Genomic DNA, 12,381 nt, shown 5'->3' with positions numbered 1-12,381 from the left:
GAAAGTGCGGGGTACGGGGCAGGTCAAGCCCTGCATGCCGCTGTTGTTCACTTCGTACCCGGGCACCTCACCAACTCGAGACCGGGACCTAGGCACCAGCAGGCCGCAAACTTCGGAGGGCAACCATTCGGGTTCCCGGCGTCCGATCAGAATTCGGAAAACGGGTGGCACCTCAGCGCGAATGCATCAGCAAAAGCCCGTCAAATTTACCAGGATTTAGTCAGGATAGACGTGGGAGGTTGCGGAGGCCCTCGAGAGCCTTAAGCCTATGCGGCCATCTTGGTTGCGCGCTAGGCTCCTCCCCCAATGCTTGCCACTTTTTGTGTTGCAAGTAATTATTATTTTAATATGTTATGTGTAATCATTTTTTGTTATAGCTTGCTAGATTTTTGCTTTGGTACTATATTTATAATGTTATTTTTCTGATTATATTTTAATATATGTATTTGTTGTTGTGTTGGGTTTGTACGGGAGTTGGGTTGGAAGCTTCATTAATATATTTTATAGTATTTTTTTTTAATTTAATTTGTTAATTTAGTAATTCATTGCTTAATGTACATTTCTGTTAATTATTTCTCAATAACATGATTTACATAAAATGTTATGTGTTTTAACTGTTGATTAAAACTATTAATTGTTTTACCTAGTAATTGGTTAATTAGGTTAAATTACCTATTGATTTTAAGCAAATAATACTTAATATCTTTTTTAAAATTATTGTGTACTTTTTTTTTAGTATTATTTATTTGGTGTGTTTTGTTTCTTTAACCCCTTCAGCGCGGCGCGGATTTCCGCGCCACACTGAAGGTTCTGAGCGTGGGCGGGGCCATGACGGAACGGTTCCGTCATAAGCACAGCCCAACCGACGTGCATGACGGAACCGTTCCGTCATCGGCGCCGAAGGGGTTAAAGTAGTGCGAAGAGTGCTTTACATAGCTATAATTGCTAAATTAAACGTAATCAACATTTTTAATTAGTTTTATCCATTTTATACAGCAAATGTAAATTTTATAATGTAAAATTATGGTATATATCTAATATATTAATAGAAATTTAGTTTTTCTTTCCTTTTATGTATATTTCTTTTTCTTTTTTCCCTACTGTTGCTTAAATTGGAGTGGGAATAGTAAATCGGACAACTCTGAAGATTAAAACTTTCCTTACTGTTGCTTTTGTTGGAGTGGGAAAGGTAAACCTGACTTCTCCAAAGTCCAACACTTTATGTTACGTTGTGTTATAGGACTTTTATATAGCGCAAATCACCTACAGGTCTCTAAGCGCTTCTAGAGAAAAGTGAGCAAGTCACTGGGGCAGAAATAGAATAGCAGCGGAGGTGGCAGAAGATTACGTGGTTGTTAACGCCTCTCTAAATAGGAACGTTTTTAAACACTTCCTAAAGATGAGCAGAACCGGTTCCCTGCGCAGGTACTCCGGCAGATCATTCCAGATCTGCGAGAGAAAAACAGAGAACGCTCTACCCCCTTTGGATTTAGAGATGTACCTGGGGGAGCTAACCTGCAGGCCTCAGAAGATCGCAGAGTCCGGCCAGTAACATATTTCTCCAAGCAATCTTTTATATACTTGGGTGCCTGACCGTAGATTGCTTTGTGGGCAATACATAGACCCTTGAACTGCGCTCTCTGTTTGATAGGGAGCCAATGTAATTTATGTAACAGAGGGGCAGCGCGTGTCTTTCTAGGAAGTCTAAAAATAAGCCTGGCCGCATCGTTCTGCACTACCTGCAATCTCCCAATAAGCTTCTGGGGGAGGCCAATGTAAAGGGCATTCCCGTAATCCAGCCTGGAGATGACAGTCTTGGAGACAATTGACTGTAGTGAAGATGTTGACAAGAGAGGGGCACGTTTCCGTAGCTGCCTGAGTAAGCCAGTACAAGTTCCCACTACTGTGTTGACCTGGCAAAACAGATAGTTCAGAGTCAATTTTCAGCCCCAGGCTTTTTACAACCAGGACTGGTACCAGGACTACACCTAGTTCCGGAGGCCAGTAGAGATCACACCAGGGGCTATTACTTGTTGGAATGATGAGCAATTCGATCTTATCCGGATTTATTTTCAATGAATTGGCCGCCATCCAGTTCACAGTGAACTCGCGCAACTTTTTGGCCGACTCCTGGACCTGGCGGGAGTTGTTAAGACAGATAAGAAGTTGAGTATCATCGGCGTAATTACAAACCTGACAGTCCATGTGAGTTAGAGTCTCCACAAGGGGTTGCAGATAGATATTAAAAAGAAGTGGAGATAGTGCAGAGCCCTGGGGTACCCCACAGGCCAGGAAGCCCAGATCCGATATCTGCTCACCCAGCTGAACTCTCCGAGTACGGTCAGACAGAAATGACTTGAGCCATTGGTATGCTTGCCCGCTGATACCCAGATTGGTGAGACGGTTCAGCAGTATGTTATGGCTGACTGTAACGAATGCCGCTGAGAGATCTAATAAAATCAGGGCACTCAGCTGTTTATCGTTGGCCATAACTCTGAGCTCGTCCAGAACAGCCAACATCACTAGCTCTGTGCTATGATGAGCTCTGAAGCCTGCCTGTCTAGCTCGGAGTAGCTGGTGGTCCTCCAAATACTTCGAAAGTATCTTTAATACGTACTGTTCCAACATCTTGGCTAGAAAGGGGAGCTGAGAAATGGGTCTATAGTTCTTTAGAGTCAGGGTATCTGCACCAGGTTTTTTCAACAGGGGGGTGACCCTGGCTTCTATTAAATTTGTCAGTAGAAAGCCAATATCCAAAGAATTATTAAGTAAATTCAGGATCTGCTTCTCCAGCCCTGGCAGGGCCATTTGAAAGATCCTTGGAGGGCAAGGGTCTACCCGAGAGCCTGATTTGGTGTGATTTGCTAATGATGCTGAGGTGACTGAGTCAATTTTAGGGAAATTAGAAAACTGACTGCTGAGGCAGGGAGAGGGGTAGGTCTGTTGGAGGGAGCTGGGATCGGTGGGGGTTCTAGCAATTTCCGAGATGATGTCCTTAACATTCTGAAGGAAGAAATCCTGAAAGGCATCACAGTCTAAAGATGCGATTGTGGATTTCTTCTCGGCTTTTTGACTCAATTCTTTCAGAATAGCGAAAGTCTCTTTCTGTTTGTTCTCTGCCAGAACAATCCTTCCCTCATAATAACTCCGCTTTCCTTGCTAAGATGGCTGATTTGTAGACGGAAAGAAGGGCTTTATAGGCATTTAGCTCTGCTGGCTCATAGCTTTTTCGCCACCGCCTTTCAGCTTGGCGGAGATGTTGTTTTTCTCCCCTCAGTGGTTCATTGAACCATGGGGCCTCCTTTCCTTTATCTTTGACCTTTTCTTTCCGTTCTGGTGCCACTATATCTATAGCTTGCTGTAGATGGATCAGTAAGGCTTCGCTTTCCTGGTCCAAGTAGGCTATTTTTGTCCTAGGGGGCGGAATGGAGTGCAGGGTAGCTATTAAGTGATCTGCCTCAATATTTTTCCAAATTCTTACCTTTCTCCATAGGGGTGGGGGCTGTGATAATTGGCTATCGCTTGGGACCCAGCATCTAAGCAGCGAGTGATCAGACCAAGCACAGGGGCTAATATCTGTTATCTCTGCCCAAGGCTGTGAGGTCCAGATAAGGTCAAGAGTGTGGCCCTTTACATGGGTAGGACTGTTGACCAATTGCTGAAGGTCCATTGAGAGCATGGCGGTCTCAAATAGGCCCGCTGCTGACTCTCTCTGTGTCTTGTCCCAATTGTAGTTAAAATCCCCCACTACTAGAAGACGTTTATATCTGGAACATAAATCCGTAATAAGTTCCAAAAAAAGCTCATCAAAGCTAGGGGTGGTCCTCGGAGGCCGATAGACTACCATGAGTACAATGCAGAATGATTTGAAGCAGATGTTTACCCCCAAGATATCTGCATTATCACAATTATCACAATTTCCTGCTGTTATTTTAGTGACCATTAGGCTCTTTTTAAAAAGTAACGCCCCCCCCCCCCCAGTGTCCCCTGAACTGTTTTGCCTGAAGGAATCAAAATCTCTTGGGAGTGCTGCAATGAGATCTGGGGCTGACATGTCCCCTAATCAAGTTTCTGTAAGTGTCAAAATGTCTATATCACCATCTTGTAACAAAGAGAAAACCTCAAGATAGTGCTTTTGTAAAGAGCGTGTATTTAAAACAGCTACCTTTAAACCCCATGCTACAGGGGCACTGACATTTTCCTGAATCATCAAGTGAGATGGCCTGGGCATAACCTCAGCGCTATTAGTCTCAGTAAGTTTTCAGCCAGCAGCGTCGCCTGAACATTATCCTCTAAGGTGTGCTTACTCGTAGCAAGGGTTCGTAACATTTCCGCAGTATAAATCAGCGGGGGGCAGGGGCTCTGGCCCCTGGTCCCAGCCGGGCACGGACGGGCGCAGAGGGGCTTGCCTTTGGCACGTCCGCTGCGCGCCGGCCCCATCAGCTCATTTTGAAGCTGCTGTGGGCGAGTCAGTAGAAAAGACTAGAGCGCATCTAAAAATGGCGGTGTGAAATGTGCTGCCGGAAGTGAATAATTCTAATGAGGCCGTAACCGTCTACCCATGCTCCCTCCACTCAATCAGCACTCTTTAGCTGCGGTGGACCGGGGAAAGGTGATCGGCATGCGGCAAGTGAGTAGAGAATCAATTCGTTATGCCCCCAGACGTTTAAAAACACAATAGAACAACATGCAACAAATTTAAGAAATTAGTTTAAAGTTATGCAGGTTCATTCAGAATGAGGATTCTAAGAGATCCCCCAAGCGCAAGGGCCGTCAGCGTATCCTGCTTCCCGGCGCTACCTGTGCTTCTCTATACTTTACCTACTGTTGCTTACATTGGATTGGGATTAGTAAATCTAACTGTTACAACAAACAACAGGTTTCCTGCTGTTGTTCAGGTTAGAGTAGGAATAGTAAATGTTACTGCTCCAAAGTCCAACAGTTTTCCAACTATTGCTCAGGATAGAGAAGGAATAGTAAATCTGATCTCTAAAAAGTCAATCACTTTCTCTACTGTTGTTCAGATTGGAGTGGGAATAGTAAATTTGACCTCCTCAAAGTCCCACACTTTCCCTATTGTTGCTCAGGTTGGAGTGGGAATAGAATATCTTACCCCTCCAAGGTCCAACTCTATCCATACTGTTGGATTGTGAATAGTAAATGTGTTCCCTATCATTGGTTCACTTAGAGTGGCAAAGGTAATTTTGACCTCACGTAGTCCAACACTTTCCCTATGGTTAGTCAACTTGGTGTGGGAATGGTACAACTAACCACTCAAAGTCCAACACTTTCTCTACTGTTGCTTACGTTTGGAAGTAAATCAGACCCCTCAACAGCCCAAACAATGTTGCTTACTTTTGTGTGTCCAAATTTAAATTTGACCCGGTCTGAAGTTTAACACTTTACTTTACAGTTGCTTACATTGGAATAAGAATAGTTAAGTCCAACAATTTCTCTACTGTTGCTCAGGTTGGAGTGTGAATAGTAAATATGACCCCTCCAAAGACCAACACTGTCCCTACTGTTTCGTTTAAAGTTGGAATGCTGACTTTGTCTCCTTCAAAGTATAATTTTTTTGTTTTCATTTAATTGTATTTTTACATTTATTTACATATATGTTTTTGATATACATTTAAATATGTTGTTTCTTAAATTAATGTATTGCTATTTTTTACTTTATTATTGATTTCTTTAATAATTTTATTTACCATTCCATGTTTTTATTTTTTTATATTTATTTTAAAGTATATTTTTTAATTTCAATTTTTTTGTTTTAAAATGCATTTATATATTTTTTATGTTATACTTTTTTAAATGCAATACCATTTTTAAACATAATACTTTTTTTAAAGTTACTATAATAAGCATTTGATATGATAACTTTACCGCTTTAATGTAGATTTTGGGCCACAATATTGTTTTTATCAATATTTTTGTACTTAACAGAATAAGTAAGCAAAGTAAATTTTTGTGTCTTCAATATTATTTTAGCAATATTTTTTTAGCAATATTTTTGATGTCAACATTATGCCAGGCAACCTTGCAAGGTTATAACAGTTTGCGTCTAGGTCAGGGGAAATGTGTAAAAAGCAATAGTGTGGGATCATTGTTTTTCCTCCATCCAATTACTTATCCAAGTGTATGTCGAATTCACTCCTAAAATGGTTTCAATTGTGACATCACCAGGTGGTATAAAGAAAGTCTCCTTGTTCTTCGCCACATTGAGTGCATTACAGGGAGCTGATCCAATCAAAACATGAGAACTTTAGGTGTGCAAGGAAAATTCAGTGTAAATATTTCAGTTCAACAATGTGGAATGGTTGGCAATAGCAGCCATCAGTGACACCATCTTCGCTTCTTTCCATTCCTCATCTGTGAGTGATCACTCATCACCCTCCCAGGACCATCTATGTATATTAAACATGACAGGTGGCTAACTCCCCAATGAGCAGTATAAAGTTGAAATCTTACTTCTCACCAGGTCACCCATCAGCAGTTTTGTCTCCAGTGGGTAAAATCAGGAAACTCTGCAAGATCTTTAAGGTATGGTGTTAATGCAGGTCTTATCTGGAGATGCATTGACTTATATGCAGATCATAGTTGGTTTGAAGACAGCCTGTCTGGGTCTGGACTTGGTCTAGCATCGTGTCCATCCATAATGGAGTCTCTTTTGTGAGTTTATCATGCCACCTGATACGCCTCAGGGTCTCCCGTCTCAACCATATCACAGTCGGTGCCACAGAGAGAAGGTGGATTGGAGTCTCATCCTAATATAAGAAGTGCAATGGGGGGATATTCTGCATCTTTCATCTCTGTGTCGTATACCCTGGATCTGCCAATCAAGTATAATACTTGAGTGGTAGGAGCTGTACTACTAGACCGCATCTGCTGCTCCTATGCTTATGTCAAAGTGAGACGTGCAGCCAAGGCGATCAGTGAGCGCCCCAAAGATTTGTGAGATATAGGAGTAATTCCTTAGGGATATAATATTGGTAATTTTGGAGCTGATATTGCAGGCAGGGTAATTAAATATTCTTAAAGAAGTATGATCTACCCATCTGGGATATGGGGACCAATATGCCAAGTCACTTTGTGGTTTCTTTAGCTGGGGTGTAATATTTAATTCCCTGGCCAGACATGTCAGTGGTTATGTAGACAACCGGGTATTGGAAGCTATCTTTAGAGATCTTTATGTCTGAGGCCCAGCTAGTCAGTTGATTTTGAAACATACAGACTTAGACATATTGCTTTCAGGACTGGGGACCTATCTGTAGAGCCATGCAACCTAACCACTTGAATGTTGGAAGAACAGGAGGAAATTGTTGGCATATAGGCATACTCTATCTGCCACATCCGGTGACTACTTGAGGCCCCTTAGTTGGGCGTTGAATTGGATCCATTCTGCAAAAGGCTCTATCGTGATGACAAGGAGCAGTGGAAGAGTGGGCACCCCTTACGAGTTACCCTGCCTATTGGAATGCATCTGACATCACTCTGTTAATCTGGACTCTCATCGTCAATTTGATATATAATAGGCACTTATATCATAGGAACCTAGGGGCAATGTCTGCCTTTTCTAAGATTGAGAAAAGATATTTCCACCCCAAAGAGTCATATGCCTACCCAAAGTCCACCATGAGAAGCACCAACACCCCTCCAGTTTTCCAGCCAGAGCAAGAGCACAGTGAAGGCATCTGATATTGTGCCCTACTGATCTCGGAGGCATAAAGTGGCATAAAGTGGCTTAGTGATCTGGATGGACTAGGGACCTGATCACTTCACACAAGCAAATGGCTAACACCTTAGTGATTAACTTGACTTCAATGTTAATAAGTGAGATTGAACAGTAGGACAAAGAAGGACAAACAGCATTGCGGCTACTGATCTAACTTTGATATTATATCAGCTGTCTACAGATCTCTAGGCAACGCCTCAACAGAATATGTGTCCTCTAGCAGTGTCTTAAGGAACAGCATGATTTTCCAAGCTTTATGTTTGAAGAACTAAGCAAGTAGGGCATTAAGTCCCATTCTGTAGGAGGGTCAATGCCTCAGACAGTTCCTCTTATCTCTTCATCTAACAGTTGTGTTTGTCTCCTTTAGAGTTTTTATGTATTGGGATGTCACTCACAAACTCACGGAAAGCAGTGAGGTCCTCTGATTCTGTTGCAGCACCCAGTTGATGTCTTGTCATTTGGAAGATGTATACAGCTAATATAGTTCATATTGTCTTTGCATTAATGTGAAGGGGTTCACTAGCCTTGTGTATGCACATGCATAGCTAGAAAAAAAATGGGAAACCCCGGCTAATACACATAGCTGGAATGTTTCCATTATTGCCAATCGTTCATGTGCAATCCATATTTCGCATACCTCTTCATAAAGCCCATCAACACTGTACCAGTCAAGGATATATACACAGAAACGGATCACAAATTAAAGTTATTAATTTATTTGAAGGTTTTATATAGCGCGAACATGACCCTTGCGGGTATCAGAGCGCTTTACAAGTAAGATAGTTGAACAGAATAAACAATGTATTTCAAAGTAATGTCCTGCAATGCAGCTAGTAGTTCTTAGAGTTAGATAAAGTGATCATGTGAATTTCGTCATGGGAAGAGATTTAACTTCTCTCTTGAAAGAGGCAGTAGAGGGATTTAGTCTGGTTTCTGGGGACAGTGCATTCCAAATCCTTGGAGCAATTCCAGAGAAGGCGCGGTTCTATGTTTTCTTTTTGGCAAATCTTTGTGGCTTCAGAAGAAGGTTGCTGGTGCTCCTGGATGATCTGTCGCCGCATGAGAGCAACAGTTTCTGGGCCAAATACCTCGGGGTGTTGTGATGTAGGGCTTTGTGGGTCATTCAGGTGATTTTTAGTTGAATTCTTGCTTCGAAAGGTAGCCAGTTGAGAGCTTTAAAGTCGGGGAAATGTGGCAATTTCTTTTGGAACCTGTGATGAGCCTGGCCGTTGAGTTGATTGATGCTCTTAGAGGGGTAGTTGTGGATCTGGGGAGACCACAGAGAGTTGCACTACCATATTCTAGTCTAGGGATTACTGGTGCTTAGACTGCCAGTTTTAAATCATTTGCTGGAAGGAAGGGTTTTAATTTTCTCAAGGTATTCATCTGAAAGTTTGCTCCTTTTGCTGCGGCATTTATGTGTTTCGCCATGTTTAGATTTTTGTCCAGAGTTACTCCCAGCGATTTTGCTGAATCAATTATAAGAGGTTGGCAGTTGAGCGCTGTTAGTTGATTAAGCCATTCTTGTATGATGGATGATTGGTTAGGTGGAGCGATTATAGTAGGAATTCAGTCTTGAGGGTATTTAGCTTGAGGTGGTTTTCAGTCAGCCAAGACTGAGTTTTTTGTAGCGTTAGATTAAGAAATGTTATGTCTTCCAGAGAGTTTATCTTTAAGTATAGTTGGGTGTCATTAGCGTACATGTCATAGTGGATATTTGATGAGCTGAGGATATCAGTGAGTGCTCCATGAATAGGTTGAACACTGTTGGTGAGAAGGAAGAGCCCTGCGGTACTCCTAATGTGACTGGGACGGCCATAGACAAGGATTGATTGACCTTGAAACTTTGGTATCTATTATGGAGGAAAGAGGTGAACCAATTTAGCACTGACACTGATAGGCCCATTTATATTTCAAGAGGTCTAGGAGATTCTCATGTTTGACAGTGTCAAAGGCCGAGGATAAGTCAAGCAGGATTAGCAGGCAGGCTTCGTTCTGGTCTAGTATTTTTAATGCCTCATCTACTATGTGGGTCATAGCCGATTTAGTGCTGTGCCCTGCATGGAAGCCCACTTGGTAATTATCGAGCAGGTTGAAATTGGCGATGTGGTTGTCCAGCTGGATGAGTACACATTTTTCTAGGAGTTTAGCCAGAGTTGGGATATTGGAAATTGGGCAGTAATTATTTAAGGCCGTGGGGTACGCCATTGTTTTTTTAGGATGGGGGATACTTGCCCAGATCTGAGATTTTCAGGAATGATTCCTTGGAGTAGAGAGGCATTGATAATTTTTGACCAAAGTGGCAGAAGTAGCAGTATGAAGTCTTTTAGGTAGTTTGCGAGAAGGGGGTCAGAGAAGTGGTTGGAGGGGTTTAAGGACATGAGCGCATTTAGAATTGCTTCTTCACTGTACGTTGTGAAGGAGGACCATGCGGTGTAATTTTTGGAGGCGAGCTTAGATGTGTAAGGGATTGGGGTTGCTAGAGTGGGAAATGTCGTGTCCTTCTGAGTGTCAGTCTGAGCTGCTAAGGCATAACGTAGGTCTGCTTTCAAGTGTTTCCTCTTCATTGTGAAGTCGGAGGCATCTTCCTCACAGCTGGGTTGTGTGCATTGACCGGTTTCGGGGGGTGAGATAAGTTGATAGATTGAGTTTTGACGAGTTCAAATAATGGATTGGTCTAATTGATTTTTGAAGAAGTTTGCTTTTGAATGTCGCATCTTTCTATAGTAGGAGTTTCTGGTGACTCGAAGCAGTTTGAGGTGTTCAGGGGAAATGGTGATGACCTCCATTGCCGTTCAACTAGTCTTAGGGCTCGTCTGTCCTCATTGAATCTACCGTCGTACCAGGGTTTAGAGTCTTTTGTGGAGAGCCTCTTCAGTTGTAACGGAGCAGTTATGTCTAGTATCGTGGTCATAGAATTAAAGTAGTGGTTTGTCAAAGCTTGAATATCAGATAGGTCTTCAGGGGGGAGCAGGAGGTTGATATTAGCGGATGTGGGTAGGTCTGTGATGGACTTTTTTAGGTTCCTTTTCCATATTTTAGGTCTCGTAGCTTGTGCTGAACGTAGTTTAACTGATTTCTTGATGAAGAAAGTGATGGAATGATGATCAGACCAGTCAAATGGTTGGATCGTGTTAAGCTGAATGACCTCTGGATTGGCAATAACCAGATCAAGGATTGAGCCTTTGTCATGTGTAGAGCAATTGCAGATTTGTATAAGGTCAAGATCCGAGAGTAATGTTTAGAGGCTATTTACCGCCGGGTCGTTAATGTCGTTCCAGTGGATATTGAGATCTTTGAGGAATATTTGAGTATTTTGTGGACTAGTATTTGAAGTCACGATATCCATGAATTGTTCGATGAAGGTGAGATTATCACCAGGCGGGTGGTAGCATGTGTGCAGTGAACAGATTGGTTTGTTGTTACTCGTGATATCTAAACAGAGGTATTCACATGAGGATAGAACCGGTGAAAGTGAGAGGTTCACTGAGAGACTGTTCCGGTGAATGCAGGCAATACCAACTCCTGGAATATCGGGTCTGTCCAGTCTGGTGATGTCATGATTGGGGGGAACCAGTATGTCGAGGATAGGCGTGCATGACTCATTTAACCCATTTAACTCATTTAAGTTCCATTAATACATTGTTGATTTACCAAAGCACAGTTCCTGTGCAAGCCAAAGTTCAGACTCTGAAACTTATGAGCATATTAACATGTGCTGTCATTGGGCTTGGTGGTGTGGATGAAATACTTTGCCTGATACTGCTGTTGAAATCTTAGGGCCTCAATATGAGTTTGGCAGGCATGGTACTGCCACAAAAGTATACAGTGTCTGTCAAATCCTTCGGCTCTTTTCGAGTTAGTCAGACCACTAGGTTTCTGACAGCGGTGTCCCCCTGGATCTGCTGTCTGGACCGGGACATTACGCCAACAGGCTGGCGAAATATGGGTATTTAGACCCAATGGTCTGATATTTTTTTCCAGTTCAGGACGGTCAGTTAATAAATGGTGCTCATGAATACAAACAAATGAACCCACATAACTCCCCTGGTGTCAGCGTTCTTAGTATTTTGTTTTTCAAAAACAAACATCTGCTTTGAGTGCTTGTTTTTGAACAACAAATTGTAAAATCTGGTCCCCATACTTTTCTCCCTTCACAGGCGTCATGGTGGGTGGTAGCGACTCCTTCACAAGGCACAGAGATCACTTATCACTGCAGGGGCAGAGGTGATCTCACAATACAGCAAGCGTCAGGGTGGCAAACATAATGCCCTCCACCACCCTGACGGATGGCAGGCTGCCCGCCCAACCCTAAATCAGGCCCTAAAGTGTTATGACAATCATGATGGAGGTCACCAGGCACAGCATTGATGGATGCCAGCTGGCAGGATTCAGCTGTAGGGGGCGGATCAGAAATATGCTGACCTACTATCTTTCATGACCCATTCTCACTCACCCCCGTATTCAATAACTGCTAAACACCCATTCCCCAACTACATTTACCAAATCACATTACGAACTACTACCAAATATTACCAACATTTTTAGATATCATTATATTTCATTACGTTCCAAAGTGGCTGTAAACTAACATGGTGGGCGATACAATGCATACAAATAATTAAATTAAATACTGTTGAAAGGTT

At 42.5% G+C, this 12,381-nt stretch overlaps 1 protein-coding gene across 6 annotated transcripts in view; it reads right to left on the bottom strand.

The window, feature by feature from the left end:
• The window catches only part of MYOT (myotilin), a 476,183-nt gene that overhangs the window by 135,442 nt on the left and 328,360 nt on the right, over positions 1-12,381 (bottom strand). The gene's annotated exons all lie outside the window — the stretch shown is intronic.

This window comes from Triturus cristatus, chromosome 7 (genome assembly GCF_964204655.1).
Source record: "Triturus cristatus chromosome 7, aTriCri1.1, whole genome shotgun sequence".
In the NCBI taxonomy this organism is placed as follows: domain Eukaryota; kingdom Metazoa; phylum Chordata; class Amphibia; order Caudata; family Salamandridae; genus Triturus; species Triturus cristatus.
The sequence above is the reverse complement of the archived record's forward strand: the minus strand, read 5'-3'. Positions and strand labels throughout refer to the sequence as shown.